The sequence below is a fragment of the Hyperolius riggenbachi genome, chromosome 6 (assembly GCF_040937935.1).
Source record: "Hyperolius riggenbachi isolate aHypRig1 chromosome 6, aHypRig1.pri, whole genome shotgun sequence".
Taxonomy (NCBI): Eukaryota; Metazoa; Chordata; class Amphibia; order Anura; family Hyperoliidae; genus Hyperolius; species Hyperolius riggenbachi.
In genome coordinates, this window is record NC_090651.1 from 246,075,571 (window position 1) to 246,091,482 (window position 15,912).

Sequence of the window (15,912 nt, forward strand, 5' to 3'; positions counted from 1 at the left end):
TTACACACAATTGTCCATTTACAGAGGTATTTCTCCCACCCAGCATGGGTATGTGTAAAAATACACCCCAAAACACATTATACTACTTCTCCCGAGTACGGCGATACCACGTGTGGCACTTTTTTGCACCCTAACTGCACTAAGGGGCCCAAAGGCCAATGAGTACCTTTAGGATTTCACAGGTCATTTTGAGAAATTTCGTTTCAAGACTACTCCTCACGGTTTAGGGCCCCTAAAATGCCAGGGCAGTATAGGAACCCCACAAATGATCCCATTTTAGAAAGAAGACACCCCAAGGTATTCCGTTAGTAGTATAGCGAGTTCATAGAAGATTTTATTTTTTGTCACAAGTTAGCGGAAATTGATTTTAATTGTGTTTTTTCACAAAGTGTCATTTTCCGCTAACTTGTGACAAAAAATAAAATCTTCTATGAACTCACCATACTCCTAACGGAATACCTTGGGGTGTCTTCTTTCTAAAATGGGGTCATTTGTGGGGTTCCTATACTGCCCTGGCATTTTAGGGGTCCTAAACCGTGAGGAGTAGTCTTGAAACGAAATTTCTCAAAATGACCTGTGAAATCTTAAAGGTACTCAGACTTTGGGCCCTTTAGTGCAGTTAGGGTGCAAAAAAGTGCCACACATGTGGTATCGCCGTACTCAGGAGAAGTAGTATAATGTGTTTTGGGGTGTATTTTTACACATACCCATGCTGAGTGGGAGAAATATCTCTGTAAATGACAATTTTTTAATTTTTTTTAGAGATATTTCTCCCACCCAGCATGGGTATGTGTAAAAATACACCCCAAAACACATTATACTACTTCTCCTGAGTATGGCAATACCACATGTGTGGCACTTTTTTGCAGCCTAACTGCGCTAAGGGGTCCAAAGTTCAATGAGCACCTTTAGGCTTTACAGGGGTGCTTACAATTTAGCACCCCCCAAAATGTCAGGACAGTAAACACACCACACAAATGACCCATTTTGGAAAGTAGACCCTTCAAGGTATTCAGAGAGGGGCATGGTGAGTCCGTGGCAGATTTCATTTTTTTTTTGTCGCAAGTTAGAAGAAATGGAAACTTTTTTTTTTTTTTTTTGTCACAAAGTGTCATTTTCCGCTTACTTGTGACAAAAAATAATATCTTCTATGAACTCATTATGCCTCTCAGTGAATACTTTGGGATGTCTTCTTTCCAAAATGGGGTAATTTGGGGGGTATTTATACTATCCTGGAATTCTAGTCCCTCATGAAACATGACAGGTGGTCAGAAAAGTCAGAGATGCTTGAAAATGGGAAAATTCACTTTTTGCACCATAGTTTGTAAACGCTATAACTTTTACCCAAACCAATAAATATACACTGAATGGGTTTTTTTTTAATCCAAAACATTTGTCCACATTTTTCGCGCTGCATGTATACAGAAATTTTACTTTATTTGAAAAATGTCAGCACAGAAAGTTCAAAAAAAATCATTTTTTTGCCAAAATTCATGTCTTTTTTGATGAATATAATAAAAAGTAAAAATCGCAGGAGCAATCAAATAGCACCAAAAGAAAGCTTTATTAGTGACAAGAAAAGGAGCCAAAATTCATTTAGGTGGTAGGTTGTATGAGCGAGCAATAAACCGTGAAAGCTGCAGTGGTCTGAATGGAAAAAAAGTGGCCGGTCCTTAAGGGGTAGAAAGACTGTGGTCCTCAAGTGGTTAAAGTGTACTCGAGCCGAAACTCGGGTACAAATTGAGATACTTACCTAAAGAGAGGGAAGCCTCAGGATCCTATTGAGGCTTCCCACCCTGCTCTGATGTCCTCCATCCCAGAGCGCCTCCCTCAAGACTAGCTACAAGGCATTGTTGCTAATCATATTGGGGCCGTGCAGCTCCTGTTCTTGCAGTGCGGCCGCGCAGTAGCCCCTCATGCCCGCCTGCACATGCACAGTTAGCCAGAGCCAAGCGCTCCGTGTAACTTTGCATACGCGGCCATGCTTGCATGTCTACTGCGCAGCCGCACTGCAAGAAGAGGAAACATACAGCAGCCTCCATACTCTTACAAGCATTATTTATTCCTGTCCATTCCTATACACTGAACAGAGTGCAACACTCAGACAAGCACTGAATCAAACCAGGCAAACACAACCATTCTTCCTAATTGTGGGGCGTAATTAGACTTAATAGGGCCCCCTTGGTCCCCAAACCCCATGAGGGTGCGTGATTGGGAGCAAGCGAATGGCAGCAGAGAATGTTCTGCTGTGAAGCAGCATCTAGAAGCAAGAAACAATGACAGATGCTCCCGCTACTGGCTACTATGCATGGTGGGAGGAGGTGGCAGGGACCGTTTTTGTGACCGAACGGGGTGTTTTTTTCTTTTGCTAATTGGCTGCACTTGCAGTTGGGCAGAAGGAGGAGAGGCCCCAAAACCTTCAGGCCCCCCTGTGATGGCAGAGGTTGCAGGGGTGATTGTTACGCCCATGATAGGGGACATGCATGCCTTATTATGATCTAAGATTCTAGAAGATGTAGTTCTGGACCACAGAACATAGGATGTTTTTTATTTCATATGGCTGTATGTACAGTAATTAGGACCTTATTTTATCTTCCAGGTGGGGTGCTTCATTCAGAGTTTAGATGTCACCCAGACCTCAATCAGCGCTGGTAACAGGCGACCAGATGTATATCAGACCTCAGTCAGATGCATAAACAAGGGGGTAGGGGCCAGTGAGGGATGACCTGCGGGCAATCGCGCGGGGGGTATAATGTTGTGCAGGGCTCACGTACGTGCTGCCGTCCTCTCTGGTGGTCAATCCGGGACACTGTGACCACCAGAGGAGGAGGCAGCACGTACAATACAGGTTTCCAAAACAACGTGTATTATACATTGTGATTGGGTAATTCAAACGATCGCCGCCCACCGGCGCTAATCACTTAGGGGACGGAGTAACTGCTGGGGATGCGCGCAATCCCCAGCTAGAGCCCGCTCAGGCCATTCACACCAATGGGCGTGGCGCGGTCCTGGGGCTGCCGCACTGCTCACACCAATGGGTGTGGAGCAGTCAGCAACTGGTTAAATCAAAGAGGCACTTGTAAGTCAGACAAATATAACATTTATAATGAAATAACCACAAATGTCTTTTCTGTGCTCACATCACTATCAGTTTTATTCAACCCCGAAGTGACATTCATTCTTAGTACAACACCCTTTTCCAGTTGTAACAGCTTTTAAATGTGAAGCATAGCTTGACACACGTGTCTTGCAGCGATCTACGGCATCTTAGCCCATTCTTCATGGGCAAAAGCCTCCAGTTTAGTCACATTCTTAGGCCACATACAGACATCAGACCATAGTCTTTGGAAAATGAAAGATCACAGACCAATCTTACCACCCTTCCTGTAGTATAAGAGCCATACTCTACACAGTCTTTTCTATGGAGCTGAACTCCCCATCAGAAAAAAATCTTGGCAAGATGCTGCACACACAGATGCTGTACAGACACAAAAGATCAGTATCTGCAAAAGATCTGTTCCTGCCAAAAATCCATTCCTGCAAATTGCAATGATAGTCTATGAGATCTGCAGATCATCATACACACATGATTTAACTGACATTCATCTGCAGATCTGAAAATCCATCCTGGTGGATCTGATCTGCAGATGAATGTCAGTTAAATCATGTGTGTATGATGATCTGCAGATCTCATAGACTATCATTGCAATTTGCAGGAATGGATTTTTGGCAGGAACAGATCTTTTGCAGATACTGATCTGTTGTGTCTGTACAGCATCTGTGTGTGCAGCATCTTGCCAAGATTTTTTTCTGATATGGAGTTCAGCTCCATAGAAAAGACTGTGTAGAGTATGGCTCTTATACTACAGGAAGGGTGGTAAGATTGGTCTGTGATCTTTCATTTTCCAAAGACTATGGTCTGATGTCTGTATGTGGCCTTAGGCTTGCGCGCTGCAACTACATTCTTTAAAGAGAGTCTGAAGCGAGAATAAATCTCGCTTCAGACCTCATAGATAGCAGGGGCATGTGTGCCCCTGCTAAAACGCCACTATCCCACGGCTTAACGGGGGTCCCTTCACCCCCAAATCCCCTCCGTGCAGCCGGGGAGCTCTACCGCATTGGGGTAGGGCTAACCGCCGCAGTCTGCCTCATGCGCGTCTATCAGACGCGTACCTCCGCCTCTCCCCTGCCCCTCTCAGTCTTCCTTCACTGAGAGGGGCGGGGGAGAGGCGGCGATGCGCGTCTGATAGACGCGACTAGAGGCAGGGCTGCAGCCGTTAGCCCTGCCTCCAGGAAGATAACATTTTATGACTAAATCTACGACCAAGTTTTGCGGGGGTGGATTTGGGGGTGAAGGGACCCCCGTTTAGCCACGGGATAGCGGCGTTTTAGCAGGGGCACACATGCCCCTGCTAACTATGAGCTCTGAAGCGAGATTTATTCTCGCTTCAGAGTGTCTTTAAGTCCCACCAGAGGTTCTCAATCGGATTTAAGTCTGGTGACTGCGATGGCCACTCCAAAATGTTCCAGCCTTTAATCTGCAACCATGCTCTAGTGGACTTGGAGGTATGCTTGGGATCATTGTCCTGTTGAAAGGTCCAATGTCTCCCAAGCCTCAGGTTTGTGATAGACCAGGATGGATCTTCAGATGATAATCAGATCTGCAGATGAATGTCCATTAAACAAGGTGTGTACGAGATCTGCAGATAGACTAGGAATGCATTTTGCAGGAACTGATCTTTTGCAGATACTGATTTGTTGCATGTGTACATCATCTTGCAAAGATTTTTTTTATCTGATGGGAAATTCAGCTCAATAGAATAGACTGTGTAGAGTATGCTCTCATACTAAATGGAAGGGGGGCAAGATTGGTCTGTGATCTTGCCTTTTATAAAGACTTATATCTTAAGTGTGTACATACCATTACCCTTCCTACTAGTGAAATAGCAAGTGCTCACTCCCAGGCTGCAACTTGCTATTTATTGTGTTTGCCTTCTTGGAGAGTAGTTGTGGGTGGCCCCCTGGTGGTGAGGTCATTTGGGGGGCTGCTCGTACTGCTCCCACCCCATGGGGTGTAACTTCAAGGTGGTAGTCTCAGGCTGTGTGAACGCTTGGTACCCCACCTGTACTGCTCACCTCGGTTTGTAAGCTTAGAGCAAATTACACGTAATGTAGCACCTAATTCTCATAGCAGTGGGCATTACACAACCTACATGCAGTGCCCCTAGTTATCACTAGAAATTGCCCAACAAGTTCACCCATGAACGGTTCCAGGTGAACTTTAGGTGGTTTGCGTTCACCGGCAAAGGTGAACTTTTGCAGAAGTTCGATTCGCTGCCATAATGCTCCATTGAGCACAACTTTGACCCTCTACATCACAGTCAGCAGGCACATTGTCGCCAATCAGACTGCACTCACTCCTGGAGCCCCCCCCCCCCCTTATAAAAGGCAAGGTTCTCCTGTCGTCTTACTCACTCATCTGCCTACAGTAATTAGTTAAGGGACAGCCACTGACAGACTCTGCTAGGGAAAGCTTAGTTAGGCTCTTGTAGGCTTGTTCCTAGCTGATTGTTATTCCTTATATTACTCCCTCAGAGTCTCGTCTTCCAGGGAATTGTAGGATTTCAAAAGCCAGCTTACATACCTTGACCGGGAATTGAACCCAGTTCTGAGTGCTTGGTAGGCTGCTATCGTAACCATTATACCAACACTACATGCTGAAGCCAGCCCAGCATGTACCATTATGATATATCTAAGAGAAAAATGAGCTTACTTAAGGATTTGTAGTATGTCAAAAGCCAACTCACATTGGCCAGGAATAGAACCCAGGCCTACTACTCTGTAGGCTACTATCCTAACCATTATACGACCAACATAACACACTACAATGCTACATGCTGAAGCCAGCCTAGCATGTACCATTATGATATATCCAAGAGAAAAAAATTAGCTTGTTTAACGATTTGTAGTATGTCAAAAGCTAACTAGGGAGGTGGGGAGGAAGGCATACACTTCCTGATGTTGTAAAGCAGTGTAGGCCTGCAATTGAACATTCAATGAGATTTCTGACCTTAAAACACTGCTTTGTGTCAAATGCAGATTTTTTTTTTCTGGGACTTGATGGGTATTTCATTCAACCACGTCTTCCTCCAGGTATTAGACCCCCTTGAAACATTTTCTATCCTAGCCAGCAGAAATTTTTCTAAATTTTTAAGTTCACTTCCCCATTGAAGTAATTGTGGTTTGCGAAAGTTCACGCAAACCAAACCTTCCGCGAAAGTTCGCGAACCGAAAATCAGAGGTTCGCGACATCTCTAGTTATCACGCAATTGTGTTATGTGAAACTAACATGTCTTTCTAATGGTGCCCATACACGGTACAATAAAAAAAAAATCAATTTTCCTGTTTATTCGACCAAACCGATCAAATCGAATTAACCTTCCTGTCGGAAAGCCCAAGCTCGGGCTATGCCGCGCGGGAGGATTTCTCAGGCACTGCTGGGCCGATTTGCAAAATGTTTTTTTTCTAATTACACACAGCCAGCACTTTGCTAGCTGCGTGTACTGCCCAATCACCACCCCTCCCCCCCATGCGCAGCTCGGCCAATTAGTGCTAGGCAGCGCTGAGGGGTGGATCAGGACTTCCTTTGACGTCACAACGTCATGCCACCCGGGGGAAACCCTAATGGAAATCCTGTTCAGAACGATGGGCCTGATCTCCAGAGGCGATCGGAGGGGGTGGGGGGATGCCACAGCTCAGCGGCTGTCATGTAGCTAGCGCTAGGCTAGCTACATGATTAAAAAAAAAAAAAAAATATAGTGCTGCGCTGCCCCCCCGACGGTTTTACTTGACCGCCAGGAGGGTTAAAGTTGAAATTTTTTTTAACGATCAAGAACAATCAATCATCCTGTTTTCTTCAATAAAAATCCAATCGACATGTTGGAAAAATCTTTATATTCGAACAGAATAATCAAACGAAATTATCTAACCCCCCCCCCCCCCCCCCCCCAAAAAAAATGTGTACCATGCATTGGCACCATAAGACTGAGGAGATTGTTTTATGGGTTCAGTCATTGCTAGATCTGGCACTGTGCTTTCAAGGTTGTTTTCTGGCCATGTTGGTAACCCAGGCCAGGCTTTTGTTTCACCCCCCACCTCCCAATCAAAGTTAGTTTTGCTAGTACCATTATAAATGTATACATTATAGAACAAACCATGTTATTTCTCAAAATAAGACTATAAAAGATACATACATTACCAGGCTATATTTACTTCACCAACCGAAACGCATTGAACTTTCACACAAACCACTTCTGTAAGGCATCTCTCAAATGGCTGAAGCAGTCTGCCACCTGCAAGTGCCATTCGGGTGCAATTTAAATGCCACCGAATGTTAAGGACCTGTACACACTGCTGCGCTTGCGCTGCGTATTTAAAATCACAAAGCCTTTATGAGAATATAAAAATTGCATCACACCAGTGTGTACAGGTCTTCGCGATTTTCATTTTTCAAAAAACCTTGCAATTAAAAAACACATGCGATCTTAAAAGCGCAGCGCAAGCACAGCAGTGTGTACAGGCCCTAACAAAACATGTTAGCGCTTGAGACACTATGGCATTACCCAGTGGCAGAAGACTGACGTGTCTGAGCATAGGCATGGCTGCACTCTTATGTGACCCCATTTGGTAGGTAGGGGGCACCTGTATATTGCCTGTCTGAAAGAGCCCCAATTGTTATGAGGGGTATATAGCCACATATGATTTATGTGCAACCTGGGTCTTTATAGGTCAGAAACCAAACCATCAATACACGCTAAACTTAAAACCATTACTGCTTACCACATTACATTTATACACCACCTGAGTACTAGGCAATCAGATAGGCAGGGTACCTTTTGGAGCCGTCCTCTTCAGTTTCACCTGCAATAACTGAGCGGTCCTATTACAGCAGCTCCTTTGCCCAGCAATCTGCAGCTTAACCGAATTGAGACCAGCTGGCTCTGGCCCCTTAAAGGTGCCCATTAATGGTAATTTTTTTTACTAAACGCAATCCTTAGATGCGATTTGAATGATTGTAACTAATTGGAAGGCAATTGACGATTGTTCGCATTTGAAGAATCGTTCAGTAAATGTGATCATAAAATCCAACTTTCTGATCGATTTTATCCTATTTAGCACCAAAGAATCGTTCCTTATTGATTGCCTTCATTAACGGAAAACTTTCTATACAATGCGATCATAAAAATCACATCAAGAGAACGCATTTGGTGGAAAAATTGTACCATTAATTGGCACCTTTAGGACCAGTGTGTTTCAATCCGGCTAATTGAAGGAGAAAAAGCTAGTGGCACTAGATAAAAGAGTCAGGGAAGTGGCTGATACTGGAGTATGCCTAGAGTTACGTGCACATCTTGAAGATTACTTGATATGTCATAAAAAGAAAAAAATAGAGGCACTGTAACTTGCAAAGGTGCTTTTACTCACAGTTAACAGACAGCGGAACATGCGGTGGGGGTGACAAGGCCTGACAGCTGTTTCGCTTAGGGTGTTTCAATCCGGCAGTTGTGATAATTGATTGGCTCACGGTGATCACCTGGTAAGGAGCCAAGGAAACTGGCTCCTTACCCATAGGAGGAAGCTAAGCTGTCCCATGAAGCTAAGCTGTCACAAGTCTGCTGCCACAGATCAGCTTGGGCCTGCAGGAACTGGTAGAAACTACACCACATCAGAGATAAACAGCCACAAGTGCAGTGTAGATTCTTACTTCTGTGGTCCCCAGGCAGTTGAAGGACAACTGAAGCAAGAGCTATATGGAGGCTGCCAGATTTATTTCCTTTTAAGCAATAGCAGTCTGTCTGAACACCACCAGAAACAAGCATACAGCTAATCCAGTCAGATCTGACATCAGGAACCTCTAAATCTGCATGCTTGTTCAGGGTCTATAGCTAAAAGTATTAGGGGCAGAGGATCAGCAGGATAGCCAGGCAACTGGATTCACTGAAGAGAGGATAGAGTGGCTGGCACTCGATGCTGGACAAGCACAGCAACTAGTACCTGGTAACAGTGTGCTCCAACAGTAAGATTCCAATTGCAAACAGTAGAAAGAAAAGCGCTGGGCACCAACCACTAATGCTCCCAGGGTTTATTCACAAGTTGCAAACAGGGTAACAAGCATGGGAGATATAGCTGGCCTAACAGCAGTTTCATGGGTATTCCTGTGAAACAGTTATTTCCTTCTTTGGTCTCTGAGGAAGCTGGAATACCCGTGAAACGGCTGTTAGGTCATCTATGTCTGCCATTCTTGTAACCATTTGCAACTTGTGAATAAACCCTGGAAGCATTCGTGGTTGGTGCTTAGCGCTTTTCTTTCTGCTGTTTGCAGCCAGGCAACTGGTATTGCTTACAAGGAACTAAATATGTCAGCCACCATATCTTCCACAACCCTTTCATCAAGGCCCACCAACAGTACATGTTTTGCACAAAACCACAAACATGCACAGGTGAGGTAATTCGTGTCTTAGCAGAGCTGATTAATCACCTCTGTGGATTTCCACAAAACATGCACTGTTGGTGGGCCTTGAGCACAGGGTTGGGGAACACTGCTTTAACCACTTTATTCACCACTGCAGTATATCTACGTCCTCTGACTTCATCAAAGCCACAAGTCAGTAGATAAAAGTCTTGTAGCAGAAGCGGTGCAGGATTGGGCTTGCTCCTGTGCACATTTCTGACACTATCTGATGCAGCTCTAATTGCTGAAGAGGAATATATGTTTCGTGAGCTAATGAGATTTTTTTTTGTTTTTTTTTAATGGTAAAATCAAACAAAACCTTATTTTCTCAGTTCATAGTGAAAAATACACTCTGTAGCATTATTTCAGAATCAAATATCTTCACCATAAATTGTGACAGGAACAAAATCTAAGTTTTGTGATAAGCGGTAAGAATAGCCAAATTGTTTTTCATCTACAGTAGCACTTTATTTTTAAACTGGAATTGGTAAAACTGAAAAATAGCGTTTTCTATTTTTTCCTTGTTTTCCAATTAAAATTCATAGAAAACCAAATTGAGGGAAAAAATGGCATACAATGAAAACCTAATTGGTCTTGAAAAAACAATATATATTTCATTTGTGCCATAAGTAGGGATAAAGTTATTTCTGATTAAATAAGGACATAGCTAAACTGTCAAAACTGCTCTGGTCAATAAGTGGGAAACAAGGTCTGGATGCAAAGTGTTTAAAGCCAATGGGTACCGGATTAAAAAAGAAAAAGTCAGATACTCACCTAAGGAGAGGGAAGGCTCGGTCCTAATGAGCCTTCCCTCTCCTCTCCCGGTGCCCTCGGTGCTGCGGTGGCTCCCCCGTTCGCGTCCGCCGCCGCAGGGACTTCGGAGGTCTTCGGGAGCACTCGGGCTTCCGAAGACGGGCCGCTCCATACTACGTACGCGCGAGTGCGTCAGAGGGCGCTCGCGCATGCGTAGAGTAGTATGGAGCGGCCGCGTCATCGGGAGCCCGAGTGCTCCCGAAGGCATGCGGAAGTGGCAATATTTGACCGAACTGGTCGAATACTGCCACGGGGGATCCTGCGCGGGACCAGGCACCGGGAGAGGAGGGGGAAGGCTCATTAGGACCGAGCCTTCCCTCTCCTTAGGTGAGTATCTGACTTTCTTTTTTAATCCGGTAAACATTCACTTTAAGAAAGGCTTCTTCAAGAGATATTGCGTTATCTGGAGCAGGGATGATCTCCGATGTTAATCACGAGTAATTACTCGTGATTCAAATGGATCAGAACCATACAAAATACTGTCACATACACAGGCTTTATATATAAAGCCTGTGTATGTGACAGTATTTTGCATGGTTCTGATCCAGCTCTGAAACATGCCTGAAGAAGAAACTTAAAAAGTTTCGAAAGCTTGCAAAGGAATCTTGTACAGTTAGTCATTAAAGGTATCACCTAAGCAACAACTTTTGTTATGTCTTCGGAACACCATGTGTGTCATTCATATTAAGGATTGTCCAAAAAGACTGGCAGTTCCTCTTGGGTATCTCACCAGACCCGGAATACATGTATGTGTAACTTATTTCCTGTTGTGCCCGTCTGCTCCAAGTCTGCAGATGCAAGAGTGCCGAACCACAGAGGATAGGAGTGGCCCTGGATCCTCATTCTCTTACACTGGTTGCCTATTTATTGTAAGCTGCACCATGGTATCATGGAACGTCTGACACTGGCATCGCTGGCTCGGCTTGGAAACTCCACCTGCTGGGTTGTAAATGCAAGCATTACACCCCAAGTCATAATTTCTCTATTTTTTTTAGTTAAAATAAGAGCTTACCCAGTTGTAACTGTAATGGAAGCTCTTATAATTTTTATCTAGGCTAATACTGTTAAAATCCAGGCACTTGGAAAAAAAAAAAATGACACAACAACAAGGGATAAACTCATGTCAAACTGCTTTATTACATCTTAAATAACAGTACATTTTAATATAGTATCTATCTTGCATCCAGCGTTCTTGTAGTACACTGACTTTAAAATTAAATACAAAAGGTGAAAGGGAATAGTGGGTGCAGAGAGCTCTACAGAGTAATTTATGCAAGAAGTGGGCGGGGCATATCGTTCTCTGCCAGTTCCCGGCCTAACGCACAATTACAGCACTTTTTGTACAGAAAGAGGAGGGAAAAAAAAGCATCTACGGCTAAGGTTGAGTAACGTTCATATACAATTAGGAAGAAGCTAATGAAATTATAGTCTGCTTCTTTCTTAATGCAAAGCCCTGTGGAACAGTGGAATTGGTTCCGGTGTATTGGTTTACAGGTCTTTGCAAAAATCAAGAGGCTTTGCTTAATCTGAATAAAATAAAAAATATTGGAGGGGAAAAAAAAATTAGCAGGGGAAAGCTGTTCCTGGAAGAAAAAAAAAAATATAAGATGCAAGATCCTCTTTCTACAAGAACAGGTTGAGAAGCATCAACTTAAACCAGGGTCAAAGTTTAATTTCACATTCCCCAACACTTCCTGAAAAAAAATTGAATGCAATTGTTTGAACAGGATGTTTTTTTATTATTTGTTAAAAAAAAGTGAATCGAGCTACTCTTCAAGTGCTCATTTTTTTTTTTTACTTTTTTTGCACTAAACTTGGAAAATGTATACAGAGAGTAGCTGTGATTATAAAAAAAAATGAGCACAACCGCAATAGTCATTTCATTTTTTTCTTCTGTTTAAACAGGTTATTTTTTTCGTTAAAAGGAAAAAAAAATTAAACAAAAACATCTAATGACTCTCTATATGCACATTATTAAGCAACTCTACAGCATGCAATCTTTAAGAGGAAAACCCATCCCTATGGCAAACCCCCCTCCCTCCCCCCACCCAGCCAACATAAGAATAAAAGCTTTCATAAGTTTTAACTTAGAAAGTTCAAGATCATTATTTTCAAAAACATTAATTTGTACATCGTTTCATACACATCTGACTGTATATCCAAAGAGTACAGACATGTAGCTCCATCCACGGCTGCTCTAATCTATCAGTTTGGGACCAGGGTAGTGTTCATATGAGATACCCTTCATTTATTTGTTAATGTCTACCCAGTGTTAACAGAACAAGCTTACAGGGGGGGACTCAAGTCTGAATGGTTTAGGCCTACACGAATAAAGTATTTGACATGGGTTAAATAGTGAAGGACACCAGATTAAAGAAAAAAAAATAAAAATGAAAAACTGGCCAAAGCATACAGCACCAATGAGACATCTAGATCCCCATCTAGCAGTACACTTGTCACAAGCAAGTGTGCTATGCCAACCCTGACAACTGGTATAGGTGCATTTTAGGTTATAAGAATGCTGCCAGTTTAGCTCATTAACAAAAAAAAAAACTCAGACCCCCAAGAAACTATGGGTTGCCTTCAGTAGCAAAGGGAGAACTGAACATTGCTCTTCAACCCAACACGCTCATGTCCCCCAGAGGAGTCCTAATAGTGTGATGAAAGTGTGTGTGTATGGGCGAGTGCAGGAGAAGGTGAAGTGATGTAGATTCATTCATAGAGATCTGCAGACAGTTCATTGGCATCGGTGGTAAAAGAACTGTACATGATTTAATCAAGACCTTTCAACACTCCAGTGGCATCTGTTGCATGGTCCCACCATGGACAGGCAATACTCTCAGATGACAGGTTTTCTTGAAGGCACTCCAGGCATTGGGTTACTAGGTCTCCTGAGCAACTGGCGCTCAAAAGTAACTCAATTACTGGAGCAACCTAGTCAGGTGTTACTTTATCAAATGGATGACCATTACATAGAGGACTTGTGGATGGCTAACACCCTTAATATTCACAGGGTTCTGTATCTGTGCAATAGATTCACAATACAATACAGGGACAGTTTACAGCATTTAAGAAGCCCTGACAGGAAGGTCCATCACTTCCCACCTTCATTTAATAAATCAGAGGGGGAACACAAGGGGTGAAAGGTAACTGTTCTGATTTTTTTCACAAGCTGATACTGCCGCAGTTATCACAACAAACTGCCTTTACATACAACCTTAACAAAAAAATGTGGGGGAAAAAAATTAAAGGAAAAAAAAACAAAACTCAAAACCAGACTCGCTGCTCTAGAAACCTTCAGTTAAACAATCATGAAATGGACTTTATGCTCAATATAGCTACTTCTCGGTTATGTCGTACTGCGCATAGTGTTTTGTATTATTTCAAGACAAATGAAGGTGAAGAAAGTTGAAGAGAAAATAAAAATAAAACAAAAACACACGAGATGGTCCCAAAAGGAATGCACAATTCTCAGTTTCAGAACCACAAAACAATTCTTCCTATAGCAAATAATTGTGCTCTTGGTTTCAGCAAATGAGAAAAAAAAAAAAAAAAAAATGAGGAGAGGTTCTGCCCTTTGATGTATGGGAGTAGGGATAGTGGGTGTCCACGTTAGTATGGTTGGATCGGATATGCTATGATTTAAAATTTTGAAGGTTGGAATGCTCTTCCAGTCATGGAGAAGTCCGCTGGGTATCTGGGGAATGGAGGGGGGGAAAGAAAGGCAGTTAGCAAAGCAATCCATACTTTTACATTTACTAAAATCTTGAAGTATTCTGCACCGTCACAAAGCAAGCCTCAACTGAGAAGCTCAAAGGAAACCTGAAGTCACTTTTAAATGTAAAATGCCTATAGAGGTATGTCTTATTCAACCATAGATTTCATTGAAGTCATCCAAGTGTTTCTGCCACCAGTGACTCCTGTGTACTGCCCATTAATCTTTCATACAGATTGACAAAATTATCTAAAGAGGCAGAGCTCTTTCAGATGTTTTCCCCATTACCGCCCACTCCTGTCATGTCATGTCATTCAGGGGCGTAGCAATAGCCATAGCAACTGCTATGGGGCCCTGGAGATGAGGGGGCCCCAGGTGGTACTTTGTGTTTGTTCACTATTAACTTTCCTTTGTTTCTCTAACCTCTGTCTCAGTGCTCATGGACTATATAGAGTGCACATTGCATAGAAATGTAAATTGCCCAGTCAACACATATCCATAGGAAAGGGGCAGGTGGCATTGCTCAAGAGTGCCTAATCTAAAGACCCCATTAAAATGTTGCTATTGGGCCCCATAGTCTCTAGCTACGCCACTGATGTCATTCATGACCATAAACCATGGAAAGCTACTTGTGTTAATTTTATGTTTGGCTAATCGCTAGCGTTTTGCGATCCCTAGTGTGAATGGGCTTTAACCTCTTCCCGACCACGTCACGCCAATGGGCGTGGCCGCGGCAGCAGCCCCAGGCCCCTAACGCCGATTGGCGTAAAGTCCTGGGGCCAGCTAATGCAGGAGATCGCGCGCATCTCCTGCTTGGGGGGCGGAGCTCCGCCCCGCCTTCAGTCTCCGAGCGGGGGACAAGAGCAATTGGCTCTCATAGGCAGAAGCCTATGACAGCCGATCGCCGTAATAGGCTGGCTGTGGGGAGGGAGGGAAGGTATTTAAAGAAACAGGTTTAACCACTTTACCCCCACGCGTACGGATTTCTCCGCCCCTTTTTTCCCTCCTAAAAAACCAGGGACGGAGAAATCCGTACCTTCCGCGCTACCGCCGCTGTCCGCGCTCCCGCCGCTCGTGCGCGCGCACCCGTCGCTCGTGCACGCCGCCGCCTGCTCGCCCGGAGATCAATGAACGGGAAAATCCATTCCCGTTCGTTGATCTAAGCCCCCGCAATGATCTGCTGCTTCTTTCAGAAACAGCGAGATCATTGTGAGTCTCCCAGCCTCCTACTGCTTCCTGTAAGCGTCCTTCCGGACGCTTACAGGTCGCATGTAAACAAACACTCTGTGGCCATCTTGTGGCCAAATAGTAAACTACACCCTAAAAGCATTTTACATATACAAACATTACATTTACACAATAAATTAACTCATTACCTCCCACACTCCCCAATTTTTATTTTTTTTTGTAATTAAAAAAAAAACATACAATAAAAAAACCCATAAATAGTTACCTTAGGGACTGAACTTTTTAAATATTTATGTCAAGAGGGTATAACACTTACTTTATAAACTGCGGGCTTGTAATTAGGGATGGATACAAAACTGAAAAAAATGCACCTTTGTTTCCAAATAAAATATTGTCGCCAAACATTGTGATAGGGACATAATTTAAATGGTTTTATAACCGGGACAAATGGGTTAATACATTTCATGGGTTTTAATTACAGTAGCATGCTTTATTTAAAAACTATAATGGCCGAAAACTGAAAAATAATTTTTTCCCACATTTTTTCCTATTTCCCCATTAAAACACATTTAGAATAAAATAATTCTTGGCATAATGTCCCACCTAAAGAAAGCCTAATTGGTGGCGAAAAAAACAAGATATAGTTCATTTCATTGGGATAAGTAATAATAAAGTTATAGACGAA

At 43.2% G+C, this 15,912-nt stretch overlaps 1 protein-coding gene across 3 annotated transcripts in view; it reads right to left on the reverse strand.

The window, feature by feature from the left end:
- Positions 1-11,437: 11,437 nt before the first annotated feature.
- Positions 11,438-15,912, reverse strand: part of GNB1 (G protein subunit beta 1) — a 137,224-nt gene continuing 132,749 nt past the window's right edge. For all 3 annotated transcript variants that reach the window (XM_068240644.1, XM_068240646.1, XM_068240645.1), the window contains exon 11: positions 11,438-14,021. The gene's annotated coding sequence lies outside the window, so the exon portion shown is untranslated. The remainder of the gene's footprint in view (positions 14,022-15,912) is intronic.